Below are 8,631 nucleotides of genomic sequence, written 5' to 3'. Positions count from 1 at the left end.
TGCTCTGCCCAGTTCCAAAATGGCTGCAGTGCGACTTCCGGTCTGCTACTTCCACCCGGTCCCTTATTTCTTCGACAGCAACTTGGCAGGTATGGTGGCCATCCTTCAGACAATCCCCCCCCAATGCCTGTTACTGCTTGCATGCTTAGCGACGTCAGGGAATGACAGCAAGGGCACCCGCTGCAAGGTCTTGGTAGGTTCCTTACCTGGCTTACCTCTGATGTGATCCCTGAGTAAAAACCTGGGAAGATTACATAGCTTGATGGCTTTCAAAGGAGTGGGGCCACCTTCAGATAATAAATTACAGAAATTACAATACAGAAAATGACTTCTGCCGAAGAATCCTGGGAACTGTAGTTTACCCTCAACAGAGCTACAATTCCCAGTACCCTTTACAGGATTCAGTACCTCAGGATTCTTTGGGAGGAGCCATCTGGGTTAAATGTGCTTTAAATGTATGGTGTTGGATGTGACTTGGGGAGCTTGTGGATGGGAATGCTTGGCCCCCAACACAGAAGTAGGGGGGACAGTATTTGATGATGATGATGATGATGATGATAATGATAATGATAATAATAATAATAATTCATTATTTATACCCCGCCCATCTGGCCGGGTTCCCCCAGCCACTCTGGGCAGCTTCCAACAAAACATTAAAATACAGAAATCCATCAAACATTAAAAGCTTCCCTAAACAGGGCTGCCTTGAGATGCCTTCTAAAGGTCTGGTAATTGTTGTTCTCTTTGACCTCTGGTGGGAGGGCATTCCACAGGGTGGGTGCCACTACCGAAAAGGCCCTCTGCCTGGTTCCCTGTAACTTGGCTTCTCGTAGAGAGGGAACCGCCAGAAGACCCTCGGCGCTGGACCTCAGTGTCAGGGCAGAATGATGGGGGTGGAGACGCTCCTTCAGGTATACTGGACCGAGGCCATTTAGGGCTCTAAAGGTCAGCACCAACACTTTGAACTGTGCTCGGAAACGTACTGGGAGCCAATGTAGGTCTTTCAAGAACAGTGTTATGTGGTCTCGGCAGCCGCTCCTAGTCACCAGTCTAGCTGCCACATTCTGGGTTAGTTGTGGTTTCCGGGTCACCTTCAAAGGTAGCCCCACGTAGAGCGCATTGCAGTAGTCCAAGTGAGAGATAACTAGAGCATGCACCACTCTGGCGAGACAGTCTGCGGGCAGGTAGGGACTCAGCCTGCGTACCAGATGGAGCTGATAAACAGCTGCCCTGGACACAGAATTGACCTGTGTCTCCATGGACAGCTGTGAGTCCAAAATGACTCCCAGGCTGCGCACCTGGTCCTTCAGGGGCACAGTTACCCCATTCAGAACCAGGGAGTCTTCCACACTTGCCCGCCTCCTGTCCCCCACAAACAGTACTTCTGTCTTGTCAGGATTCAATCTCAATCTGTTAGCCACCATCCATCCTCCAACCGCCTCCAGACACTCACACAGGACCTTCACCGCCTTCGCTGGTTCTGATTTGAAAGAGAGGTAGAGCTGGGTATCATCTGCATACTGATGAACACCCAGCCCAATGTGATGTTTATGGACTCCAACAACATCTGGTTGTTATGGGCTACTAGATTTTCTTTCTGGTGAATATTAGCAAATATATTCATCCATTCCACAAGGCTGAGTAGCATGACAGAAGATGAAGCAGCAATGAAAATCACTAAAATCTCCAACAAGCCTCAAATGTGGTTTTAATTAATGTTTGCAAAGGAAGGCAACAATGTGCTTTGTTATGTTGGTATATAAACCAAGGAATTGCACCCTACTGTCTTGGAAGGCTGACAGTCCAAATCATTTGCGGCAGATTTCAACATGTTTGTTAAGGCCACAGCATGCTTTTTTATTTGGCTGGCTTCTTAAGATGCTGGAAAACGGTTGGGTGGCGATCAGTCATTTGCAATGTTCTTGCCCAGTTCTCTCCAAGATGGTCAAAGAACTGGCATTTAAATCTTCATAGGAGCACCTGAGCATCTGTCCTTCTTCCGGATCATTCTGGATCAGTTCAAAGGTCCATCCTGATTCTACCAATGGTCAGCCAGATGCCTCCTGGGAACTCAAAAGAAGGCTAGATATTGGATAGTCTCCACCTCCTACTTCCCTTTCTGTGGCAATTGGTATTCAGAGGTGTACCAACTTGGATGGCTTCAAAAGAAGATCAGAGAAATTCATGGGGAATAAGGCTATCAATGGCCACTGGCCCAAATGGCTATTTTCTTCTTCCACTATCGGAGACAGTATACCTCTGGATACCAGTTGCTGCCACTCTTAGGTCCTGCTTATGGGCAGGGGCGGAGGAAGGGGGTGTGGTGGGTGTGGGCCGCCCTGGGTGTCACCACTGAGGGAGGTGACAAAAGGCCAGGCGGCACTCACCATGGGGCCCGCAGCGTGCCCAGCCACACATCTCTCCCAGCTCTGTGCTGCCCAAACGATCCACCCGCTGCCTCCACCCCATGTAGGGCAGCTGAATGGGAAGAGGCAGTCAGACTCCAGCCCCTATGGGCAGCTCTCCCTGCCCCTGGGCACGCCATCCCAGGCGCCCGAGAGGCTTCCTCCGCTGCTGCTTACAGGCTTCCCTTTGGCACCTGGTGGGCCCCCTTGGGCCTGATCCAGCAGCCAGACTCTTCTTATATAAGAGATATAGGGTTGCAGCCTTAAGCACATAGAATCCCCACCAGCTTGGCAGCTCTAGCCATGGCGTGAAGATTTTCGTTCTCTCTCAAAAGCTCCTGTCTGTTGAATCCCCCCCCCCCGTTTCTGAATTTAAGGTGAAAGCAGGATAATGAGAAACAGATCTGGAGAAAATAGTATGGAACAGAGTTGTGCAGCAACCACAACACATGAATATTAACTCAAAGGCAAGGCTGTGCAGTATTGTGTCCAAGGGCCAAACAAGGTGGAAAGGGGCCATAGCTCTGTGGCAGAGCACCTGCTTTGCAAACAGAAAAGTCTCCCTTTTGGTCCCTGCCATCTCCAAGTTGTTTCTTTTAAAAAAGACCACAGCCCCCCCCCCATGAAGCCACTCATTGGAGAAGGAGGCTGCTGGGACAAGGAGCCTCCCTCGCAAGCCCCCCTCTTCTGCAAGCGGGAGCCTGGCGGCCTTTGCAACTGGGGCGAGCATTGGGGAGTGGGGCGATGCTGAAAGTGAGGCCTCCACATGCAGTAGCTGTGGCCTCTGAACAGCATGTGGCGGGGGCTGGAGAGGCCCTCCCTCCTTGCCCCGCTTCGCGCGCCGGCCGCTTGCGGGGAGAACAGGCCTCCCCGGGACCATGGGGAAGAGCTATCCTGTGAAGGAAGTGAGCGCCATGGTGGCCTGTTTGTGCGAGGGCAGATGTTGAGAGAGAAAATCACGGTCCCCAGGGAAGAAGCCTAACCCAACCCCACTCTGAGCCCCACGAGCCTGCTGTTCCAACTTGAACCACCCTCAGCTTTAAATTTTATGTCTATTCTTTGAAAGACATACTTTCTTTACCTTGGATCTTTAACATTAATTCTATTGTATTGTATTTTTTTTAAGTACTTTTGACTTTTAACATAGATTTAACATACAGTGGAACCTCGGTTTACGAACACCTCAGTTTACGAATTTTCAGTTTACGAACGCCACGGACCCATCTGGAACGGATTAATTCACTTTCCATTACTTTGAATGGGAAAGTTCGCTTCAGTTTATGAACGCTTCAGTTTATGATCAGACTTCCGGAACCAATTACACCCATGCTTCGGGTTAAGTACGCTTCAGGCTGAGTACTCCGCGGTCCCGTCTGGAATGGATTAATCCACTTTCCATTACTTTCAATGGGAAAGTTCGCTTCAGGTTAAGTACGCTTCAGTTTAAGTACGCTTTACTCCGCGGACCGTCTGGAACAGATTAATCCACTTTCCATTACTTTCAATGGGAAAGTTCGCTTCAGTTTATGAACAGACTTCCGGAACCAATTGTGTTCATAAACCGAGGTACCACTGTATATATGTTGGGTAAAATCTATGTTAAAAATCAAAAGTAATTTTTACACACGCACGCACGCACACACACACACACACTATACACACCTTACCCCCTTTTCTTTTTCTTTTTTCTCCACTTATATACACATATATTGGTTACTTTTTAATTATTTTTAATGATTACTATTTTTCTAATTATTATTAAAAACAATAATTCCTCCCTTATTATTTTTAATTGACAGACAGGTCAAGGAGAATTAACAGGGACCAAAGCAGTTTCTGTGCCAAAACTGGGCCTAAACCCTGATTGAAATGGATCTAGAAAATCAGTTTCTTCCAAAAGCACCTGGATCTGGTCCGTGTCCACTCGCTCCAGAACCTTGCTCAGGAAAGGGAGATTAGCAACTGGCCGGTAATTAGATTTTCCAAATCCAGGGTAGCTTTCTTAAGGAGTGGTTTTACCACTGCCTCCTTCAAACAGGCAGGGACCACCCCCTCTCATAAAGAGATATTGATCACCTCCCTGGCCCAGCCAGCTGTTCTCTCCCTGCTGGTTTTCATCAGCCAAGAGGAGCAAAGGTCTAGAGTGCAAGTGGTCGCTCTGACTGATCCAAGCACCTTGTCCACATCGTTGAGCCTTACCAACTGAAACTCATCCAGCACAAGAGGACTAGACTGTGCTCTGGACACCCCATGAGATTCATCTGCAACGACAGCAGAGTCAAGATGATCCTCAGGGATCCCTCCCTTCCAGCTCTAAAGTTCTGTGATTCTATTATTCAAAGAATGTGCTCTTTCATTTAGCAATGGTTCCTTTCCTCCCCTTTGTGTTTTTCTTTTTAAATTTAATAGCAGCCGTCGGATTAGATTTTGATATTTAAAGTCGGATATAAAGTAGGATATAAATTTTGATATAAATGAATGAATAGGGATCGCAGTGCTGGTGGTAGATTACTATTTGTTCTGTAGGGAGGAATTTCAGATACCTACATGGAACCTTTAAGCAGGAATGGAGGAGAAATGCATTCAGCTCACATATCCATGGCAAATCTAGCTAATTCTCACTTTCTGAAACAATCTGTGAACATACCCATTCTTTGAAATTTGCACTTCTCCAAATTTCATGATGCAGTTCTTCAGCTGAGTAATGTGTGACAAAATGCATTTACTGAAGTGTGCATTAAAATGCGTATGTTAGTGATGATAGCATACAAAAATGCATTATGTATGGGGAAATTGCTTTACAAAATTGTGGTTACTTCTGAACGTGTGTCTAAAATTAGATGGCTTTCCCCCTTGGTAGTAGGTGACCATATGTGAGTTCATCCTCCAAATGACTGCATTCCTTCTTCACTTGAAATATTGGGCTCATCTGTTCTTTGCAGCCATAAGTAAGCCCGTGTTTCCCACAAGGCTGACTCTCAGTGGTGTGTCCTGGGTCTGGAAGACTAGACTTACAAATCCATTGAGATCTTATAATTAGACTGGTCGTTTTCAAACTTTCTACCTTGGGGAAATTCTTTCCATGTCTGCTAAGGAACTCCTGCATGTTTGCTGCAGAAACCCATCTCATCCTTCTGTTTTGTGTCATCATTCTTTGCTGCTTTCAATTTATTAAAATTTTGTTCACAAAAAGAAAAGGGGAAAAGAGAACTACCAATGTGGTTTATTTATTTATTTCTGCATTTCTACTCTACCTTTCCTCCAAGGGGCTCAAGGTGTGACATAAACTGATCTCTCTTGCCCCATCATTTTATCCTCACCACAAACCTGGGAGGGTTCAGCTGAGAGACAATGACTTGGCCAAGATCTCCAGGTCCTACACTTTAATCACTATAAGACACACTGTCTTTGGGTGAATTTGAGCAAGAGGGTCTAATGCCTATGGCTCTGGAACTGCCTCCTTCAGGATGCATGTTAAGACTGTCAGGATGGGCCTGTTTAGATGTACTTCTTATGCTATCTGATCCCCCAAAACATTGTTTATGATGCGGCTGGGTTTTGTTCTAGCCCTTTTAGTCATGTTAACAGTTTGCTCCTCTATATGTCTACCTAGAAGTAACTTCCGGTGAGAGAATGGGATTGATAGGTTATTCTTTTAGGCTGTGATGCAGGAATGGGTAAGCTTTTTCAACCTGAGGGCTATATTACCCTCTGGGTACCCTTGCAGGGGCCATAGGTGGGTAGGATCAGAGACAATAGTCGACAGGCATCAAATGCAAATCTTACCTTTGTACAATAGGCTAGTTTCTATACAACCTCTCTATTCTGTATCTATCCTAAATCCTCACTGTCCTCCATCTGGTCAAGCAAGAGGCATTGTCAGAGAGTTCAAGGACAAATTCCAGCCAGGCAGAAACACCCATGTAGGTGTCATGGATTGACTGGACACAGAGGAATGGTGGGAGGCACCAGCTTGGGAACAACCAAGGGAAGAAGGCTCAGAGCCCGGGGATTTCTGTTGGGACAACAATGAGTGGTCAGAGGGAGAAGACTAGGAGGAGGAGATGTCAGAAGCTGAAGAGGTAACGGGGCTTAGTGAACGGGGGGAGTCTGTGGCAGAGAAAAGTCCAGAAGCAGGAGAGGAAGGAGGCTAAGAGGCAGATATGAGTCAGGCTGGTGAAGAGTTGCGGGTGTCTCTCCTGCTGTGACAAGTTCCCCTCCCACCTGGTCTTCCAGAACTAGGAGAGGCATAGTCTCAGATTGCTTGGGAATGACCAGGGAGAGGAGGAGACTTGCTTAAGCAGCTATAGGAAGGTGGGGACCTTCAGTCTCCACAACTGCCTCATAGGTGTAATACCTAGTGAGAGGGGTTGCTGTGCTCAGGAGCGTACCCAGGATTAAAACTGGGGGGGGGGCAAGCCATGGTCATTCAGGTTGTGACATTTCAGCACGGAAAAGGCGAATGAAACCAAAATTTTAAGAAAATTATATATAATTATAGCAGTGCTTTATTACGGTAGTTATTACAATCATTTGCTTGAAAAATTCTTAATTTTTATTCTAGTTACATGTCTTATACTAATATCATTTGTCTTGGGTTTGAAGAAAACTTGTTCAAAACTTTCGTTTCAATCCGGTCCTGATTTTCCTTGAAGAATTTTCGATGGACGCTCATCAAACACAACCCAGTCAGTCTGTCCTCTCCCATTGTACTTCTGAGCCAGGTCTTTACCCTTTAAAATTTAATTTTCTACAGAAATTACTTAACTTACCTTTTTGGAACCAGTTTCTTATATCCATTTAGGCAGCCTCGATGTCTTCTAAATGTAAATAAGAAGGTAAACTAATAGCGGGCGGCTCAGTTTAGCGGCGGGTGGCTCAGTTTAGTGACGCGGAACTCATTAGACCCCTCTAGAAGATTCCATCTTCTCTCTGCTAGAGCCTGCTAGAGACCTTTCCTTCCCTTGAATCCCAATGGCTGGCTGACATAGATTCCTCTACCAGTCACTAGGTGGCTCTAGAATCTAGATACTTCTTGGTTTTTACACCATTTCAGTGTGGTAAACAACTGATTATTCGCCATCGCCCTACCTAATTTTGTTTCGTTTCATCACTTTATAAGCACTTAATATTTTTTTTGCTTCTGGGGGGGCAGCTGCCCCCCTGCCCCTCGCTGGGTATGCCCATGGCTGTGCTCATTAGTCCTGGCCATCCTGAGGAGACCTTGGTTCTTCTCATAAAGAGTTAACTTCAATACTCAGTGTGATTTACTGCTGTCTTGCTCCTGACAGAAGGGTGCAGATCAGGGTCGGTTTGGGATGTGGCCTAGTGAGAGTTCTGAGGGCTAGAGAGAGAGGGCTGAAGCATCAGATTTGGCCTCTGGGCCTGAGATTCCCTGCTATAATTCCATACCCACTAAGGTGCAGTAAATTCCACAGAACTCAATTGGATTTAAATGCATAAAGGTAAAGGTAAAGGGACCCCTGACCGTTAAGTCCAGTCACGGACAACTCTGGGGTTGTGGCGCTCATCTCGCTTTACTGGCCGAGGGAGCCGGCATTTTTCCGCAGGCAGTTTTTCTGGGTCATGTGGCCAGCATGACTAAGCCGCTTCTGGTGAAACCAGAGCAGCGCACGGAAACGGCGTTTACCTTCCTGCCGGAGCGGTACCTATTTATCTACTTGCACTTGCTGTGCTTTCGAACTGCTAAGTTGGCAAGAGCAGGGACCGAGCGACGGGAGCTCACCCCGTAGAGTAATATAAGGCTCCCTTATGGGGTTGGAAATCAGCATTAAAATGTTTTAATACACTGATTAATACTATTTACAGACCACCCTGTAACAGTGCACAAATTCACTAAAATGAATGCAATTGTTCACACATATTTCTTTAATTATTCACCCATGTGCCACTTTTCTCTGCCCATGATAAAGCAGACTAATAATAAAATATGAAGTCAGAGCTATAAATGAAGGTGAATTCTTATTTTAAACAGCAGCAGTCAAAACATCACCACCAATTGGGCTGAAAAGATATCTCTTTTTTTTTCAAACAGGCCTTTAAAAATACTAAAGGTGGCAAAAGACATCATGATGATGACAATAATGATTTAAAGCCTTTTCTATGCCACTTTTCTGGACAAATGCTTGTCCTTAGCAGCTTACAAAAATAACAACTACAGTGTATGTATCAACTTTACAAAATACCAAAGGATTGAGACCCATCC

Source organism: Zootoca vivipara, chromosome 14 (assembly GCF_965207765.1).
Source record: "Zootoca vivipara chromosome 14, rZooViv2.hap1.1, whole genome shotgun sequence".
NCBI lineage: Eukaryota > Metazoa > Chordata > Lepidosauria > Squamata > Lacertidae > Zootoca > Zootoca vivipara.
The sequence above is the reverse complement of the archived record's forward strand: the minus strand, read 5'-3'. Positions refer to the sequence as shown.